The following is a 21607-nucleotide window of genomic DNA, read 5'->3' on the forward strand; positions in this document are numbered from 1 at the left end:
CGACAAAAATTACATCTTTTTCTCAAATTCAGTTTTATTTTTTCCCAAATTCCATTAAATTTTATTTTCCAAATTCATGGATTCCTTTTTTAGACTTTATTTTAATGGTTAAATTTAAATAAAAAATCAATCAAAAAGCATGTCTAATTAACTGTTTTATTTTGACCTAAATTAATTTAATTTAACTAGTTAATTTAAAGATAATTTAACAGCAATTTATTTAAAGTTCTGTAAATCTTTTTTTTTTCTTAAATTCAGTTTTTTTCCCCCACCAAATTCCATTTAATTTTCCAAATTCATGGATTAATTTTTTTTTTTTAGATTCTAATAGTTAAAAAAATAATAATAATAATGATCAAAAAGCATGTCTAATTAACTGAAATCATGAAACTTACACAATTTAACAAAAATTTAATAAAAGTTTGACAAAAATTACACTTTTAAGGTGTTATTAAAATCATTTTTTTGTAAATTCAGTTTTATTTTTTCCCCAAATTCCATTTTTTTTTTCTAAACTAATTTTTTTGTTTTAATATTTAACAGCAATTTATTAAAAGTTTATTAAAAATTAAATTTTTTAAATCTTACGAAATATATTTTTTCTAAAATCCCCCCAAATTCTATTTTTTTCTCAAATTCATTTCTATTTTCTCCCAAATTTCATTTTACTTTTTCTTAAATTCATTTTTTTGTTTACATGTTTCTGTTTGTATTTATTTATTTTTTTACAATTATTTAAAAGCAATTCATTTAAATTTGTATTACTTTTGTCAAACTTTAAATTATATTTAAAGTTTGACAAAAAATACATCTTTTTCTCAAATTCAGTTTTATTTCTTCCCAATTCATGGATTCCTTTTTTTCACGCATTTTAATGGTTAAATTAAAAATACGACTAATAAAAAAGCATGTCTAATTAACTGAAATCATGAAACTTACACAATTTAACAAAAATTTAATAAAAGTTTGACAAAAATTACACTTTTAAGGTGTTATTAAAATACTTTTTTTAAATTCAGTTTTATGTTTTCCCAAATTTCACTTTATTTTTTCCTAAATTCATTTTTTCAGTATTAATATTTCTGTATTATTATGTTTTTACTTTTTAAAAAAATCAAAAAGCATGTCTAATTAATTTAAAAACAATTTAACAGCAATTTATTTAAAGTTAGACAAAAATTACATCTTTTTCTCAAATTCAGTTAATTTTTTCCCCAAATTTCATTTAACTTTTTTCCTAAATTCATTTTTTGTTAATTTTCTGTATTAATTTTTTTTTACTTTTCAATATCAAAAAGCATGTCTAATTAATTCAAACACAATTTAACAGCAATTTATTAAAAGTTTAACAAAAATTACAATTTTAAAATCTTATGAAATATTTTTTTCTAAAATTATTTTCCCCCAAATTCCATTTTTTTCTCTCAAATTAATTTCTTTTTTTTTCTTTTTTTTTCAAAATTTCACTTTATTTTTTCCTAAATTCATTTTTTCAGTATTAATATTTCTGTATTATTATTTTTTTACTTTTTAAAAAAAAAATCAAAAAACATGTCTAATTAATTTAAAAACAATTTAACAGCAATTTATTTAAAGTTTATTTAAAATACATCTTTTTCTCACATTCAGTTAATTTTTTTCCCAAATTTCATTTAACTTTTTTCCTAAATTCATTTTTTGTTAAAAATTTTCTGTATTAATTTTTTTTTACTTTTCAATATCAAAAAGCATGTCTAATTAATTCAAACACAATTTAACAGCAATTTATTAAAAGTTTAACAAAAAGTACAATTTTAAAATCTTATGAAATATTTTTTTCTAAAATTCTTTTTCCGCAAATTCCATTTTTTTTTCTCTCAAATGCATTTCTATTTTTTTCCCAAATTTCATTTTACTTTTTTCTATATTCATTTTTTTTATATTTCTGAATTATTATTTTTTTCCTTTTAAATAATCAAAAAGCATGTCTAATTAATTTAAACACAATTTAACAGCAATTTATTAAAAGTTTAATTCTGAGTGAACTATTCCTTTCATATTTCTTCTCTAAAAGCTGCTCCACATACTCCAGTAGCCAGAGCTCTGAAAGGCCTTTTTCCAGCCGAGAGCCAACATTTAAACAGCAAGACCCACCCTGCAGCGTTCAGCAGCATAACACACTTTAACAAGCAGACCTGCCTTTGATGCAGCGCTGCGGAGCATGTGTGTCAACTACAGCCCTGTCTGCTCCACCTGACCTCAGTCTTCAACACACAACCTCCAGCATTTAAAACACAATAACTTGACTTCTGCACTTCTGGACCAAATCTGGAGCAGACGTCACAGTTACGAAAAACACTAGTAACAAGTGCAGGAAAATGAATAAAATCAATACAGATACAGTGTTCTTCAAAATGAATAACAACACTGAAATTCAACGCAAACCTGCAATAATTAAATATTTTAAATAATACAGATATCCTTTATGTATTTAATCCCATTTTATTAACCGATGTCTTTGCTGCCGACCTTCGATGACCCAATTCATCCATACTAATAAGCAAAAATGACTCAAGATAAGCTAACATTTGGTTTTCTTTTTTGACATTTTTTCTTTTACATTCAGGCTTTTACATTTGACAAAAATAGAACTTTTTATATTAAAAACAAACAAGCAAGCCCTGCCCAGATTTAAAAAGTAACGCAAAAGTTACTTTTTTAGTGAGTAACTCAATATTGTAACATTATTTTCCATAAAAAGTGACTAAGTGTCGTAATTAGTTACTTTTTTAGGGAGCAACTCAATATTGTAACGCATTACTTTCCATAAAAAGTAACTAAGTGACGTAACTTGTTACTTTTTTAGGGAGTAACTCAATATTGTAACGCATTACTTTCCATGAAAAGTGACTAAGTGTCGTAACTTGTTACTCTTTTAGGGAGTAACTCAATATTGTAACACATTACTTTCCATAAAAAGTGACTAAGTGTCGTAACTTGTTACTCTTTTAGGGAGTAACTCAATATTGTAACACATTACTTTCCATAAAAAGTGACTAAGTGTCGTAACTTGTTACTCTTTTAGGGAGTAACTCAATATTGTAACGCATTACTTTCCATAAAAAGTGACTAAGTGACGTAATTAGTTACTTTTTTAGGGAGTAACTCAATATTGTAACGCATTACTTTCCATAAAAAGTGACTAAGTAACGTAATTAGTTACTTTTTTAGGGAGTAACTCAATATTGTAACGCATTACTTTCCATAAAAAGTGACTAAGTAACGTAATTAGTTACTTTTTTAGGGAGTAACTCGATATTGTAACGCATTACTTTCCATAAAAAGTGACTAAGTGACGTAATTAGTTACTTTTTTAGGGAGTAACTCGATATTGTAACGCATTACTTTCCATAAAAAGTGACTAAGTGTCGTAACTTGTTACTCTTTTAGGGAGTAACTCAATATTGTAACACATTACTTTCCATAAAAAGTGACTAAGTGACGTAACTTGTTACTCTTTTAGGGAGTAACTCGATATTGTAACGCATTACTTTCCATAAAAAGTGACTAAGTGACGTAACTTGTTACTCTTTTAGGGAGTAACTCAATATTGTAACATTACTTTCCATAAAAAGTGACTAAGTGACGTAACTTGTTACTTTTTTAGGGAGTAACTCAATATTGTAACGCATTACTTTCCATAAAAAGTGACTAAGTGACGTAATTAGTTACTTTTTTAGGGAGTAACTCAATATTGTAACGCATTACTTTCCATAAAAAGTGACTAAGTAACGTAATTAGTTACTTTTTTAGGGAGTAACTCGATATTGTAACGCATTACTTTCCATAAAAAGTGACTAAGTGTCGTAACTTGTTACTCTTTTAGGGAGTAACTCAATATTGTAACACATTACTTTCCATAAAAAGTGACTAAGTGACGTAACTTGTTACTCTTTTAGGGAGTAACTCGATATTGTAACGCATTACTTTCCATAAAAAGTGACTAAGTGACGTAACTTGTTACTCTTTTAGGGAGTAACTCAATATTGTAACATTACTTTCCATAAAAAGTGACTAAGTGACGTAACTTGTTACTTTTTTAGGGAGTAACTCAATATTGTAACGCATTACTTTCCATAAAAAGTGACTAAGTGACGTAATTAGTTACTTTTTTAGGGAGTAACTCAATATTGTAACGCATTACTTTCCATAAAAAGTGACTAAGTGACGTAATTAGTTACTTTTTTAGGGAGTAACTCAATATTGTAACGCATTACTTTCCATAAAAAGTGACTAAGTAACGTAATTAGTTACTTTTTTAGGGAGTAACTCAATATTGTAACGCATTACTTTCCATAAAAAGTGACTAAGTGACGTAACTTGTTACTCTTTTAGGGAGTAACTCGATATTGTAACGCATTACTTTCCATAAAAAGTGACTAAGTGTCGTAACTTGTTACTCTTTTAGGGAGTAACTCAATATTGTAACACATTACTTTCCATAAAAAGTGACTAAGTGACGTAACTTGTTACTCTTTTAGGGAGTAACTCGATATTGTAACGCATTACTTTCCATAAAAAGTGACTAAGTGACGTAACTTGTTACTCTTTTAGGGAGTAACTCAATATTGTAACATTACTTTCCATAAAAAGTGACTAAGTGACGTAACTTGTTACTTTTTTAGGGAGTAACTCAATATTGTAACGCATTACTTTCCATAAAAAGTGACTAAGTGACGTAACTTGTTACTCTTTTAGGGAGTAACTCAATATTGTAACATTACTTTCCATAAAAAGTGACTAAGTGACGTAACTTGTTACTTTTTTAGGGAGTAACTCAATATTGTAACGCATTACTTTCCATAAAAAGTGACTAAGTGACGTAACTTGTTACTCTTTTAGGGAGTAACTCGATATTGTAACGCATTACTTTCCATAAAAAGTGACTAAGTGACGTAACTTGTTACTCTTTTAGGGAGTAACTCGATATTGTAACGCATTACTTTCCATAAAAAGTGACTAAGTGACGTAACTTGTTACTCTTTTAGGGAGTAACTCGATATTGTAACGCATTACTTTCCATAAAAAGTGACTAAGTGACGTAACTTGTTACTCTTTTAGGGAGTAACTCAATATTGTAACACATTACTTTCCATAAAAAGTGACTAAGTGACGTAACTTGTTACTCTTTTAGGGAGTAACTCGATATTGTAACGCATTACTTTCCATAAAAAGTGACTAAGTGACGTAACTTGTTACTCTTTTAGGGAGTAACTCAATATTGTAACATTACTTTCCATAAAAAGTGACTAAGTGACGTAACTTGTTACTTTTTTAGGGAGTACCTCAATATTGTAACGCATTACTTTCCATAAAAAGTGACTAAGTGACGTAACTTGTTACTCTTTTAGGGAGTAACTCAATATTGTAACATTACTTTCCATAAAAAGTGACTAAGTGACGTAACTTGTTACTTTTTTAGGGAGTAACTCAATATTGTAACGCATTACTTTCCATAAAAAGTGACTAAGTGACGTAATTAGTTACTTTTTTAGGGAGTAACTCAATATTGTAACGCATTACTTTCCATAAAAAGTGACTAAGTGACGTAATTAGTTACTTTTTTAGGGAGTAACTCAATATTGTAACGCATTACTTTCCATAAAAAGTGACTAAGTAACGTAATTAGTTACTTTTTTAGGGAGTAACTCAATATTGTAACGCATTACTTTCCATAAAAAGTGACTAAGTGACGTAACTTGTTACTCTTTTAGGGAGTAACTCGATATTGTAACGCATTACTTTCCATAAAAAGTGACTAAGTGACGTAACTTGTTACTCTTTTAGGGAGTAACTCAATATTGTAACATTACTTTCCATAAAAAGTGACTAAGTGACGTAACTTGTTACTTTTTTAGGGAGTAACTCAATATTGTAACGCATTACTTTCCATAAAAAGTGACTAAGTGACGTAATTAGTTACTTTTTTAGGGAGTAACTCAATATTGTAACGCATTACTTTCCATAAAAAGTGACTAAGTGACGTAATTAGTTACTTTTTTAGGGAGTAACTCAATATTGTAACGCATTACTTTCCATAAAAAGTGACTAAGTAACGTAATTAGTTACTTTTTTAGGGAGTAACTCAATATTGTAACGCATTACTTTCCATAAAAAGTGACTAAGTGACGTAACTTGTTACTCTTTTAGGGAGTAACTCGATATTGTAACGCATTACTTTCCATAAAAAGTGACTAAGTGTCGTAACTTGTTACTCTTTTAGGGAGTAACTCAATATTGTAACACATTACTTTCCATAAAAAGTGACTAAGTGACGTAACTTGTTACTCTTTTAGGGAGTAACTCGATATTGTAACGCATTACTTTCCATAAAAAGTGACTAAGTGACGTAACTTGTTACTCTTTTAGGGAGTAACTCAATATTGTAACATTACTTTCCATAAAAAGTGACTAAGTGACGTAACTTGTTACTTTTTTAGGGAGTAACTCAATATTGTAACGCATTACTTTCCATAAAAAGTGACTAAGTGACGTAACTTGTTACTCTTTTAGGGAGTAACTCAATATTGTAACATTACTTTCCATAAAAAGTGACTAAGTGACGTAACTTGTTACTTTTTTAGGGAGTAACTCAATATTGTAACGCATTACTTTCCATAAAAAGTGACTAAGTGACGTAACTTGTTACTCTTTTAGGGAGTAACTCGATATTGTAACGCATTACTTTCCATAAAAAGTGACTAAGTGACGTAACTTGTTACTCTTTTAGGGAGTAACTCGATATTGTAACGCATTACTTTCCATAAAAAGTGACTAAGTGACGTAACTTGTTACTCTTTTAGGGAGTAACTCAATATTGTAACACATTACTTTCCATAAAAAGTGACTAAGTGACGTAACTTGTTACTCTTTTAGGGAGTAACTCGATATTGTAACGCATTACTTTCCATAAAAAGTGACTAAGTGACGTAACTTGTTACTCTTTTAGGGAGTAACTCGATATTGTAACGCATTACTTTCCATAAAAAGTGACTAAGTGACGTAACTTGTTACTCTTTTAGGGAGTAACTCAATATTGTAACACATTACTTTCCATAAAAAGTGACTAAGTGACGTAACTTGTTACTCTTTTAGGGAGTAACTCGATATTGTAACGCATTACTTTCCATAAAAAGTGACTAAGTGACGTAACTTGTTACTCTTTTAGGGAGTAACTCAATATTGTAACATTACTTTCCATAAAAAGTGACTAAGTGACGTAACTTGTTACTTTTTTAGGGAGTACCTCAATATTGTAACGCATTACTTTCCATAAAAAGTGACTAAGTGACGTAACTTGTTACTCTTTTAGGGAGTAACTCAATATTGTAACATTACTTTCCATAAAAAGTGACTAAGTGACGTAACTTGTTACTTTTTTAGGGAGTAACTCAATATTGTAACGCATTACTTTCCATAAAAAGTGACTAAGTGACGTAATTAGTTACTTTTTTAGGGAGTAACTCAATATTGTAACGCATTACTTTCCATAAAAAGTGACTAAGTGACGTAATTAGTTACTTTTTTAGGGAGTAACTCAATATTGTAACGCATTACTTTCCATAAAAAGTGACTAAGTAACGTAATTAGTTACTTTTTTAGGGAGTAACTCAATATTGTAACGCATTACTTTCCATAAAAAGTGACTAAGTGACGTAACTTGTTACTCTTTTAGGGAGTAACTCGATATTGTAACGCATTACTTTCCATAAAAAGTGACTAAGTGTCGTAACTTGTTACTCTTTTAGGGAGTAACTCAATATTGTAACACATTACTTTCCATAAAAAGTGACTAAGTGACGTAACTTGTTACTCTTTTAGGGAGTAACTCAATATTGTAACATTACTTTCCATAAAAAGTGACTAAGTGACGTAACTTGTTACTTTTTTAGGGAGTACCTCAATATTGTAACGCAGTACTTTCCATAAAAAGTGACTAAGTGACGTAACTTGTTACTTTTTTAGGGAGTACCTCAATATTGTAACGCATTACTTTCCATAAAAAGTGACTAAGTGACGTAACTTGTTACTTTTTTAGGGAGTACCTCAATATTGTAACGCATTACTTTCCATAAAAAGTGACTAAGTGACGTAACTTGTTACTTTTTTAGGGAGTACCTCAATATTGTAACGCATTACTTTCCATAAAAAGTGACTAAGTGTCGTAACTTGTTACTTTTTTAGGGAGTAACTCGATATTGTAACACATTACTTTCCATAAAAAGTGACTAAGTAACGTAACTTGTTACTCTTTTAGGGAGTAACTCGATATTGTAACGCATTACTTTCCATAAAAAGTGACTAAGTGACGTAACTTGTTACTTTTTTAGGGAGTACCTCAATATTGTAACGCATTACTTTCCATAAAAAGTGACTAAGTGACGTAACTTGTTACTTTTTTAGGGAGTAACTCGATATTGTAACACATTACTTTCCATAAAAAGTGACTAAGTGACATAACTTGTTACTTTTTTAGGGAGTACCTCAATATTGTAACGCAGTACTTTCCATAAAAAGTGACTAAGTGACGTAACTTGTTACTTTTTTAGGGAGTACCTCAATATTGTAACGCATTACTTTCCATAAAAAGTGACTAAGTGTCGTAACTTGTTACTTTTTTAGGGAGTAACTCGATATTGTAACACATTACTTTCCATAAAAAGTGACTAAGTAACGTAACTTGTTACTCTTTTAGGGAGTAACTCGATATTGTAACGCATTACTTTCCATAAAAAGTGACTAAGTGACGTAACTTGTTACTTTTTTAGGGAGTACCTCAATATTGTAACGCATTACTTTCCATGAAAAGTGACTAAGTGTCGTAACTTGTTACTTTTTTAGGGAGTAACTCGATATTGTAACACATTACTTTCCATAAAAAGTGACTAAGTAACGTAACTTGTTACTCTTTTAGGGAGTAACTCGATATTGTAACGCATTACTTTCCATAAAAAGTGACTAAGTGACGTAACTTGTTACTCTTTTAGGGAGTAACTCGATATTGTAACACATTACTTTCCATAAAAAGTAACTAAGTGACGTAACTTGTTACTCTTTTAGGGAGTAACTCGATATTGTAACACATTACTTTCCATAAAAAGTAACTAAGTGACGTAACTTGTTACTTTTTTAGGGAGTACCTCAATATTGTAACGCATTACTTTCCATAAAAAGTGACTAAGTGACGTAACTTGTTACTCTTTTAGGGAGTAACTCAATATTGTAACGCATTACTTTCCATAAAAAGTGACTAAGTGACGTAACTTGTTACTTTTTTAGGGAGTACCTCAATATTGTAACGCATTACTTTCCATAAAAAGTGACTAAGTGTCGTAACTTGTTACTTTTTTAGGGAGTACCTCAATATTGTAACGCATTACTTTCCATAAAAAGTGACTAAGTGACGTAACTTGTTACTTTATTAGGGAGTAACTCAATATTGTAACGCATTACTTTCCATAAAAAGTGACTAAGTGACGTAACTTGTTACTCTTTTAGGGAGTAACTCAATATTGTAACGCATTACTTTCCATAAAAAGTAACTAAGTGACGTAACTTGTTACTCTTTTAGGGAGTAACTCGATATTGTAACGCATTACTTTCCATAAAAAGTGACTAAGTGACGTAACTTGTTACTCTTTTAGGGAGTAACTCAATATTGTAACGCATTACTTTCCATAAAAAGTGACTAAGTGACGTAACTTGTTACTTTATTAGGGAGTAACTCAATATTGTAACGCATTACTTTCCATAAAAAGTGACTAAGTGACGTAACTTGTTACTCTTTTAGGGAGTAACTCAATATTGTAACGCATTACTTTCCATAAAAAGTGACTAAGTGACGTAACTTGTTACTTTTTTAGGGAGTAACTCGATATTGTAACACATTACTTTCCATAAAAAGTGACTAAGTGACGTAACTTGTTACTCTTTTAGGGAGTAACTCAATATTGTAACGCATTACTTTCCATAAAAAGTGACTAAGTGTCGTAACTTGTTACTTTTTTAGGGAGTAACTCGATATTGTAACGCATTACTTTCCATAAAAAGTGACTAAGTGACGTAACTTGTTACTTTTTTAGGGAGTAACTCGATATTGTAACACATTACTTTCCATAAAAAGTGACTAAGTAACGTAACTTGTTACTCTTTTAGGGAGTAACTCGATATTGTAACGCATTACTTTCCATAAAAAGTGACTAAGTGACGTAACTTGTTACTTTTTTAGGGAGTACCTCAATATTGTAACGCATTACTTTCCATAAAAAGTGACTAAGTGACGTAACTTGTTACTTTTTTAGGGAGTACCTCAATATTGTAACGCAGTACTTTCCATAAAAAGTGACTAAGTGACGTAACTTGTTACTTTTTTAGGGAGTACCTCAATATTGTAACGCATTACTTTCCATAAAAAGTGACTAAGTGACGTAACTTGTTACTTTTTTAGGGAGTACCTCAATATTGTAACGCATTACTTTCCATAAAAAGTGACTAAGTGACGTAACTTGTTACTTTTTTAGGGAGTACCTCAATATTGTAACGCATTACTTTCCATAAAAAGTGACTAAGTGTCGTAACTTGTTACTTTTTTAGGGAGTAACTCGATATTGTAACACATTACTTTCCATAAAAAGTGACTAAGTAACGTAACTTGTTACTCTTTTAGGGAGTAACTCGATATTGTAACGCATTACTTTCCATAAAAAGTGACTAAGTGACGTAACTTGTTACTTTTTTAGGGAGTACCTCAATATTGTAACGCATTACTTTCCATAAAAAGTGACTAAGTGACGTAACTTGTTACTTTTTTAGGGAGTAACTCGATATTGTAACACATTACTTTCCATAAAAAGTGACTAAGTGACATAACTTGTTACTTTTTTAGGGAGTACCTCAATATTGTAACGCAGTACTTTCCATAAAAAGTGACTAAGTGACGTAACTTGTTACTTTTTTAGGGAGTACCTCAATATTGTAACGCATTACTTTCCATAAAAAGTGACTAAGTGTCGTAACTTGTTACTTTTTTAGGGAGTAACTCGATATTGTAACACATTACTTTCCATAAAAAGTGACTAAGTAACGTAACTTGTTACTCTTTTAGGGAGTAACTCGATATTGTAACGCATTACTTTCCATAAAAAGTGACTAAGTGACGTAACTTGTTACTTTTTTAGGGAGTACCTCAATATTGTAACGCATTACTTTCCATGAAAAGTGACTAAGTGACGTAACTTGTTACTCTTTTAGGGAGTAACTCGATATTGTAACGCATTACTTTCCATAAAAAGTGACTAAGTAACGTAACTTGTTACTCTTTTAGGGAGTAACTCGATATTGTAACGCATTACTTTCCATAAAAAGTGACTAAGTAACGTAACTTGTTACTCTTTTAGGGAGTAACTCGATATTGTAACGCATTACTTTCCATAAAAAGTGACTAAGTGACGTAACTTGTTACTCTTTTAGGGAGTAACTCGATATTGTAACACATTACTTTCCATAAAAAGTAACTAAGTGACGTAACTTGTTACTCTTTTAGGGAGTAACTCGATATTGTAACACATTACTTTCCATAAAAAGTAACTAAGTGACGTAACTTGTTACTCTTTTAGGGAGTAACTCAATATTGTAACGCATTACTTTCCATAAAAAGTGACTAAGTGACGTAACTTGTTACTTTTTTAGGGAGTACCTCAATATTGTAACGCATTACTTTCCATAAAAAGTGACTAAGTGTCGTAACTTGTTACTTTTTTAGGGAGTACCTCAATATTGTAACGCATTACTTTCCATAAAAAGTGACTAAGTGACGTAACTTGTTACTTTATTAGGGAGTAACTCAATATTGTAACGCATTACTTTCCATAAAAAGTGACTAAGTGACGTAACTTGTTACTCTTTTAGGGAGTAACTCAATATTGTAACGCATTACTTTCCATAAAAAGTAACTAAGTGACGTAACTTGTTACTCTTTTAGGGAGTAACTCGATATTGTAACGCATTACTTTCCATAAAAAGTGACTAAGTGACGTAACTTGTTACTCTTTTAGGGAGTAACTCAATATTGTAACGCATTACTTTCCATAAAAAGTGACTAAGTGTCGTAACTCGTTACTTTTTTAGGGAGTAACTCAATATTGTAACGCATTACTTTCCATAAAAAGTGACTAAGTGACGTAACTCGTTACTTTTTTAGGGAGTAACTCAATATTGTAACGCATTACTTTCCATAAAAAGTGACTAAGTGACGTAACTCGTTACTTTTTTAGGGAGTAACTCAATATTGTAACGCATTACTTTCCATAAAAAGTGACTAAGTGACGTAACTCGTTACTCTTTTAGGGAGTAACTCAATATTGTAACGCATTACTTTCCATAAAAAGTGACTAAGTGACGTAACTTGTTACTCTTTTAGGGAGTAACTCAATATTGTAACGCATTACTTTCCATAAAAAGTGACTAAGTGACGTAACTTGTTACTCTTTTAGGGAGTAACTCAATATTGTAACGCATTACTTTCCATAAAAAGTGACTAAGTGACGTAACTTGTTACTCTTTTAGGGAGTAACTCAATATTGTAACGCATTACTTTCCATAAAAAGTGACTAAGTGTCGTAACTTGTTACTCTTTTAGGGAGTAACTCAATATTGTAACGCATTACTTTCCATAAAAAGTGACTAAGTGTCGTAACTTGTTACTCTTTTAGGGAGTAACTCAATATTGTAACGCATTACTTTCCATAAAAAGTGACTAAGTGACGTAACTTGTTACTCTTTTAGGGAGTAACTCAATATTGTAACGCATTGCTTTCCATAAAAAGTGACTAAGTGTCGTAACTTGTTACTCTTTTAGGGAGTAACTCAATATTGTAACGCATTACTTTCCATAAAAAGTGACTAAGTGTCGTAACTTGTTACTCTTTTAGGGAGTAACTCAATATTGTAACGCATTACTTTCCATAAAAAGTGACTAAGTGACGTAACTTGTTACTTTTTTAGGGAGTACCTCAATATTGTAACGCATTACTTTCCATAAAAAGTGACTAAGTGTCGTAACTTGTTACTTTTTTAGGGAGTAACTCAATATTGTAACGCATTACTTTCCATAAAAAGTGACTAAGTGACGTAACTTGTTACTTTTTTAGGGAGTACCTCAATATTGTAACGCATTACTTTCCATAAAAAGTGACTAAGTGACGTAACTTGTTACTTTTTTAGGGAGTAACTCAATATTGTAACGCATTACTTTCCATAAAAAGTGACTAAGTGACGTAACTTGTTACTTTTTTAGGGAGTAACTCAATATTGTAACGCATTACTTTCCATAAAAAGTAACTAAGTGACGTAACTTGTTACTCTTTTAGGGAGTAACTCAATATTGTAACGCATTACTTTCCATAAAAAGTAACTAAGTGACGTAACTTGTTACTCTTTTAGGGAATAACTCAATATTGTAACGCATTACTTTCCATAAAAAGTAACTAAGTGACATAACTTTAGTTAGTTTCAGTTGTCCAAATGAAGTTCTTAGCCATGCATATCACAAAGTTTTGCTATATCCACAGTGGGTAATTGACTAAATATTTTCCTGGAAAATGATCTTAATATCCTAATGTTTTTTGCTACTCAAGACTGGTTTTGTGTTACTAAGGTACAGCACCAAAAAGAAGCCTAACGATAAAGCAATCTCAGTCCTGTCTGAAACAGCCCGAGGCGTGAAATGTTGCCTAGGTAGGCATCTCTGGTCTGGAACAGAGCCTGGCAATGGGGGATTTTTGTGACTGGTGAGGAGAAATTGAAAGCCTTTAGGGCAGAAGCACTCTGGATGTACAATGGCCTGGCTGTTTGTGTGTTTCCCATGCAGGCCGGCAGGAACGAGTACAGTAATCCAGGCAGGAGCATACCTCCGTTTCTCACCGGCTGACTGTTACGAGAGGAATGCCAGAGAAGCGAGAGGGCCAGACATGATCAAACACGGCCAGCGCTTGTTCGGATAAAAGCAGCCCTGTCTTCACACATAATCCCTGCACATTTACTCAGAGCGTCTCCATTAAGAGCTTTCCGTCACGACCCGCCTCCCTCCCGTCGACGCGCTCGATCGAAGTAAAGCGACCAGACGCATCTGTGTGTGAACAAGACACCTGATCTGCTAACAAGAGGCTTTCAGAGCAGACACAATGAGCCGATCAGAGGCGCACTGACTCTGGAAACACACGTGCAGCACTGCGACCAGGAGAAAGAGGAAGTGAAACGCACACAGAGGCCACAGGTCAGACTGGTTTCAAACATCTCCATATAGCAGGGAGAAAACATGTGTGTGTGCGCCAGGACCGATGACTGGCATTTTCACACACATACCTGTCTGTCACACACTGGTTTCACCATAACTCAGTAGGGTTTATTTTTGGCTATCATAACAAATTACCGCCAGAATTCATCCGGTTATATGTGTGGAAACATCTATGAGCGGCGGTAGGCATTTGAAATTCTATTTATAGGCACTTTTTTTTTTTTTACTTTGGGGACAAATCATCGAAATAGTGTATATGTACACGACCAGTTAAAAGAGTTTGAACACTAAGCCTGAATTTAGGTCATTCCACGGAAATATCTATATATATATATATATATATATGTTTCTCTCTCTCTCTCTCTCTCTTTTTTTTTTTTTTTTGTTAAAGAAATTAATACTTTTATTCACCACATAATTAGAAGGTTTCAAAAAATATTTGTCAGCACGAAGTTGATATTATCCAGCAATGATCATTCCAATAATAAATCAGCATATTAGAATGATTTCTGAAGGATCATGTGACACTTAAGACTGGAGTAACAGCTGATCAAAATTCGGCTTTTCATCACAGGAATAAATTCTATTTTAAAGTATGTTAAAATAAAAACCATTATTTTATATTGTAAAAACATTTTGCAATATTACTGATTTTTTTCTGTATTTTTAATCTAATAAATGCAGCCTTGATGAGCAGAAGAGAGACTTCTTTAAAGACTATTACAAGTCTTACTGACCCCAAACTTTTGAACGGTAGTGTGTATATGTATGTATATGTATGTATATTAAATAAATAAAACATACTCTCCTTATTTCTTGCAAATTTGATTACTTTTTCTGTAAGTGCTACAAAAAATTGAGAAATAATATTTCATTAAAACCTGTAATATTGCCAAAGGAGGTAACACCAGTGACAAAAAAGGTGCACATGGCCTTTAAGTAACTGCACAAAAAAGCTAACATTAAGACATTAAGCTGTCATTAATATGTATTCATAAAGTCAAAAAGTAATGTGGTTTAAATGCTAGAAAAATACCAAAAGTGGACTTTTTTGAATAATCACCCATTCATTTGATCTAAAATACATAGAGTAAAAGCAGTAATATTGTAAAATGTTTTTACCATTTAAAACAGCTGTTTTTATTTACATTTATTGTAAAATGTAATTAATTACTGTGATCAAAGCTGAATTTTCAGCATCATTTCTCCAGTGTAATTATTATTATCAATATTTAAAACAGTTGAGTATTTTTTTTCTCCAGAAAGTTCCAAAGATCAGCATTTATCTGAAGTGAAAACTTTTGTAACATTAAACACTATATCATCCAAAAGTTTTAAAGTCAATCTTTAAAATTTTTAAAGTAAAAATAGAAGTAACTGATGTTTTATGAGCAGAGAAATCAGTATATTAGAATGATTTCTGAAGGATCGTGTGACACTGAAGACTGCAGTAATTGAGCTGAAAACTCAGCTTTGATCACAGGAATAAACTACATTTTAAAATATATTCAAATTCAAATAGAAAACAGCTATTTTACACAGTAAAAATATTGCTGTACTTTAAAAAAAGCATTAAAAATCTTACTGTCCAAAAACTTCTGACTGGTAGCATACTTGTTTAGGACAGACAGCAAGATTAAAGTGTGTGCATGTGTGTTTTTGTAGAAAAAAAGTTTGCTATTGTCACCCATTTGACCTTCACCAGGCCTCACACCAGAAAATGCCTCGCTCTTAAATCACCCGTTAAACAGGAACAAAAACATAACTTGCTGAAGTTCGAAGCCAACACTGACTTCCTAAGCACTGCAACTGATCCATCTATTCAACACAAGCTCATGAGATTGCTGGACTTCTGAATCACTTAGAAAAGCCAAGTTGGTCTTACAACAGTAGTAGGAGTGAGCAAACATCTTGACGTATTTATATTGTACTACCATTTCCTGTTGAAGTTCTAATCTAGTCCTTGTTCCCTTATAGCAGGTTCCCCAAAGGTTTAGCTCAAACCCTGACCAAACTCACCCAAGCTTCCAGTCAAGTTGCCAGATTTGAGAAACCCTGGATTTGCTATGAAGACCAGGTCACTACGCTGTCCATGGTGCTTAGCCGAGGGGTCACGTTCCACAAAGATTGATGGCTGCCTATTAAAGAGGCCATCTGAGCAAGAAAAACCCACTGGGTAAATCCCCCGACGTCTTCCCTCCCTTCTTCTCTCTCAAAGAATACATAAACACACACATTGCAAGTGGTGACAGATCAGAACTGCAGCGGGCAGCACATATTTCCCCCTCCTGGCACATTAGTTCTGCGTATTTAAACAGAAAGATATCCCAGAAACATCTCATCTTTAAGCAGAGATCTGAAGAGGAAGTGACCTTTGACCCTGGAGGTGGGCTACTGTACTCACCCCATAACACAAGCCCGAGCTTGAGCCTCGCACGGGGGCCCTCGGAGGATAACAGCCACCTTCGGAGACCGGACATGAGACAGTTCCAGCCTATTAAGCCTGGAATCCCACGGAGAGGCTCATTTGGGGCTGGGAGAATGAGAACGCGGCACGGGAGAGGGGCAGTGAAATGGATCCATCCAGACCGCTAATGCTAGAGGTGGGCAAAAGCAGCTAATCGGGTGCGAGGACACATGGTTTGAATTTGGTCCCGTGTCGAAACAGGAGGATAGAGGCGACTGGCAGCAGGAACCCTCCGACGCTCGTTTCCTACTTTTGGAGAAAGACGATCCTTCCCTGCGAAGCCTACTGTAGAGTTTCTCCATCCCTCCCCATCTCCTGAGTCCGCCGCTCAAGATTACATCCCATCGGCTCGATTATATCCCAAACAGAGCGGCCTTTGAGTGTCTGAAGAGTAGCTGAGTGAAGACGTTCGGCCTCCATCGCGCAGCTCGGGTGACAAGCACATCGGGGCTTTTCCTTTCTTCAGGAAGCGCGACGCGAAGTCAGGGTGGACCCGCTGTGGCAAGGGCAGAAACAGAAGGGATACATTACTAACCTTTCTAGAAATCGAATCTGGCAGAGTGAAAAACAGTCGTATACGTTTGGGTAAATGACAGAGCTGTTGTGGAGAGATAGAGCGATGGACAAACATCTACCAGCTTCAAAAGACTAGGGGTAGGCAAGTTCAGTCCTGCAGAGTTCAACTCCAACCCTGAAAGAAAAAACACCCCGCCTATAGCCTTGGTAATCCTGAAGACATTGATTAGCTTGTTTAAGTGTGTTTGATTAGGGTCGGAGCTGAACTCTGCAGGACTGTGGCTATCAAGGACCGAACTTGCCCACCCCTGCTTAAGCCCGTCTTCGTAATCAAACACAACCGGATTCAACTCATAAGTAAGACCTGAAATGGTACTGCTGGGAGGCTTTTAGGAGTAGGGTTGGGAAACAGTGGCCTAAGAACTGCACTTGGAACACTTGGGTGTCTAAATTCGGTCCTAGAGGGCCCATGTCCTGCAGTGTTTAGCTCCAACTTGGCTTGGCACACCTAGTATGCCTTGTAAGACCCTGATTAGCTGGTTCAGGTGTGTTTAATTGGGGTTGGAGGACAGTGGCCCTCCAGAAAAGAGGTTGGACTTATGTGCAAGTGCCATTCAGGTCTGGACCATGTTATAGATCAGGGGTGTCCAAACCTGCTGCTGGTGGCCCAGTATCCTGCGGAGTTCAGATCCAACCTTCTCCAGCACACCTGTCTGGAAGTTTCTAGTACAGGGGTTCCCAACCCTGTTCCTGGAGATCTACCTACCTGCAGACTTTAGCTCCAAAACAGCTGTCTGTAATTATCAAGTGCTACCTAAGAGATTACTTGGCTGGTTCAGGTGTGTTTAATCAGGGTTGGATTTGAACTTTGCAGAATAGTAGATCTCCAGAAACAGGGTTGGGCACCCCTGTTCTAGTATGCTTTGTAAGACCCTGATTAGCTGGTTCGGGTCTGTCTAATTGGACTAGTTTAATTAGACTACTCCATTCCCAAGAGACCATGTGCCCATTCAGGTCTGGACCATCCTATAGGTCAGGGATGTCCAAACCTTCTCCCGGTGGGCCAGTATCTTGCAGAGTTTAGATCCAACTTGCCTCAACACACCTGTCTGGAAGATGCCTAGTAAGACCCTGATTAGCTGGTTCAGGTGTTTCTAACTGGGGTTGGAGCTGAACTCTTCAGGACAGTGGCCCTCCAGGAGCAGGACTGGACACCCCTTACTCACACAAACGGCCAGAGATGAGCAAGGCCTTTAGTGGAGGTCCACTGTCCTGCAGAGTTTATCTTCATTCTCAATCAAACACAGCGCCTCCACTATAAGATTACAGGCAGGTGTGTTTGATTAGGGATAGGACTAAACTCTGCTGGACAATTAGATCACGCCAAGAGCTCGAGAGGAGTTTACCACAATCGCCTGACTGTGCACATTTTGCAAAAATAATCTTGTATTACTATGACTTTATCAGTGGCAAGATTATAGAACAATTTCAAAGATGTTGTACTGCTGAAGATGTTGCTATGTTAGTTTTCATTCTTGCAGTAGAGAGTGAATGAGTTAAAATGAAGCATTATCACAACGGGAGGGCGGGTGGCTGAGGAATGCACTAGTTAAATTCACACACGGCATACTGTAGAGCACTGCATACCCATGAACTTTTAGGAACCTACACACATGAACATTTCATCAGTGCCAAGTCAAACCCATTGCTGGCGTGATCCTAAACCGGGCTGAACTGGATCCTGGCACAGCAGAACTTCATCCTTGTCTCAGTTACACTGTCTCTGAATGCGAACAAGATGCAGCACGTTTGTTCTGAGCTTACGGAGGGGTGGAGAGATTAACTTTATTTTGAATTCCTTCCTCTTAATATAGCAATTACCCCCCCTTGCCCTACCTCACCGCAGCACAGGGCCTGTTCCCAACTCTCGGAATATTTGTTTTGTACACAGAAAGCATTTCATGCTCACTCTCCAAAACCCCTAAACTTCAGAGCAGCGGGGCTCTGCTAAATTCTGACTGCTGCACAAAAATCAATCCGTTTCTAAAGCGCAGCGCAAGAATGTGCTCCAGTCCAGTTTTCAGGCATAAATCATTACGTGCCTCGTTTCAAGCACTTCTTCCTCGTTGTGATTCATTTCTGCAGAATTTTGGATCTAGATCAAATCAGCGCAGCTCAGGTTTTACCTTTACCTCGTCATGTGAGAGACACAGAGATCACTTGATAGAAACTCCACTGGCGGAAAGAAACGTCCGTTTGCTGTATTTCTCAAAATAGCCTAACGTCATGAGTGGGAGTCAGGGCTGGAGTGAAGCCCATTTTCAGCCCAGGATGTTAACTGCCCAAGGACAGCTCCTGTTACACCCCTTATCCAACCGCCTCCCGTTTTCTGGGTGCTGGAAGAATTTGGATAAACGGAAATGATTCTGTTATATAAAATGTAAACGTTGTCGCCACAAATGAAGGATTAGTTCCCTTGCCTTACTATTTTGTGGCCTTATTTTATTCATCTGTTCCCTTATTTTAATTAAATTGCGTCATGTGTGAGGCACTTCACGCACTCCACTCTATCTATATAGATATATATCTACAGAATTGGTGCAAACTGCTGTGCCACAACCAAAAAACACTTAAAAACATTTAAGTATTCAAATCTTAAAAAATCTCAGTAAGCTTAATATACATACACAATCGTCATTTATTGGGTAATTTCAATTGGGAGGTGGCTGTCCCAAACCTTAACCCTTAAATTTTAACTTATGAAAATTATGCTGAAATAATTTAAGAATATCTTTCAAAAAGCGATGTCCGAAAAACATGAAACTTTATGTAAAAAATATGTCAAGCATTTTCATGTTGCTACCAAAACACTTTATGTTTTAGTGCATTGGCTGAGACCGATTTCTTCAAAAGTATACAATAATTGTCAGAAACATTTGAAGTTTTGGTAGTGACATCCTTGTTTTTTGGGTGTTATTGGCACTACTGAAACATGCCATCATTGTTTCGGCAGTGACCAAAGGGAACACACAGTCCTCATATTTGGGGAAAATAAACACAGTTTTAGTACAGTTATGCAATTTTTTTTGCATTTTAGTATGTTTTAGTACTCAAGTTAAAATCTGTTGTGATGTGGTCACTACCAAAAATGAACAGTCACAACTGAAACAGGCCATGTTTTGTCAAAAATAAATATTAACTAAGATGTTATGATAGTGTTTGGTTCAATGCGCATTCAAAATTATGAATCCTTAACTTTAAAATCAGAGTGATTAACTTTATGCCTTTTAGAAGGACTGGACTCAAAATATAACAAATCTTATAAATCACACTTGAAATGTGGTTAAAATTGTATTGATTTACCTCTGAAAACATTTGAATAAAATAGCAATATATTTACCAGGTAAATGTCAATAGGTCAATATAACCCTTCTAATTAAATTGTTACATTTGGGAAGAGGACAAACATTCCAAAACTTTCCAAAAATGCAATCTGAGAATTAACGGCACAATTACTAGAAATGTGTATTATGGATATATTATAGAATTTGCATACATACAACATTAGCTAGATGTTTCCAACTCAATTCTGTAGAATGGCCCATACACTTTAAGTCAAGTCCCAATCTGACTGATAATTTACTAACTTTTTTGGGAGAGGGTTTTATTCTGATACCGGTTTTGTTTTTACAAATTTGCAATGCTTGACTCCAAGTTTTCTCCGGCCGCATTATTCGCTGTGTCCAAATAAGTCTTGATTCAATCACAGCGCCACGTCAATCTGCGGAGCACATTAAAGAAAGTCCAAGAAAAAGGAAATGGATTCTTAAATATGGCCGGCCAATTCAGATTACCTTCCTGTCAACTGCGTTCGGATAAAAATATCTCTTAGAAGAGATGCGAAGAGAGCTCCAACACAAACCCAGTGTTATCTGGCACTATGGAGGTACTGATCCCTCGGGTCGACTGCAGGAAGAACCCCGCGGCGGGGATGCTCAACTTCCTCTAACTCAATGAGAGCACTCTCTCTCTCGCTCTCATGCGCAGAACTCAACACATAGCCGTCGATGTAGATTTGAAATATTACATTTAGACATTTAGCAGAAGCTCTTATCCAAGGTGACTTACAAAAGAGGACAATGGAAGGACTAAAGATTTTTTTTAAGAATAGAGAGTGCTAGAGTTCGAGGGTCAAATAAAGATGGAAGAGATGTGTTTTAGCCGATTCTTGAAGATGGATAAGGACTTAGCTGTTGGGATTCCACCAGAAGGGTACATTTATTGTGAAAGTC

The 21607-nt window shown here is 34.4% G+C and overlaps 1 long non-coding RNA gene across 1 annotated transcript in view; it reads right to left on the reverse strand.

Annotated features, from left to right (window-relative positions):
• The window catches only part of LOC141325810 (uncharacterized), a 110993-nt gene that overhangs the window by 52362 nt on the left and 37024 nt on the right, over positions 1-21607 (reverse strand). The window contains exon 2 of the long non-coding RNA XR_012353844.1: positions 16737-17295. This is a non-coding gene — a long non-coding RNA (uncharacterized lncRNA). The remainder of the gene's footprint in view (positions 1-16736; positions 17296-21607) is intronic.

Source organism: Garra rufa, chromosome 1 (genome assembly GCF_049309525.1).
Source record: "Garra rufa chromosome 1, GarRuf1.0, whole genome shotgun sequence".
In the NCBI taxonomy this organism is placed as follows: Eukaryota; Metazoa; Chordata; class Actinopteri; order Cypriniformes; family Cyprinidae; genus Garra; species Garra rufa.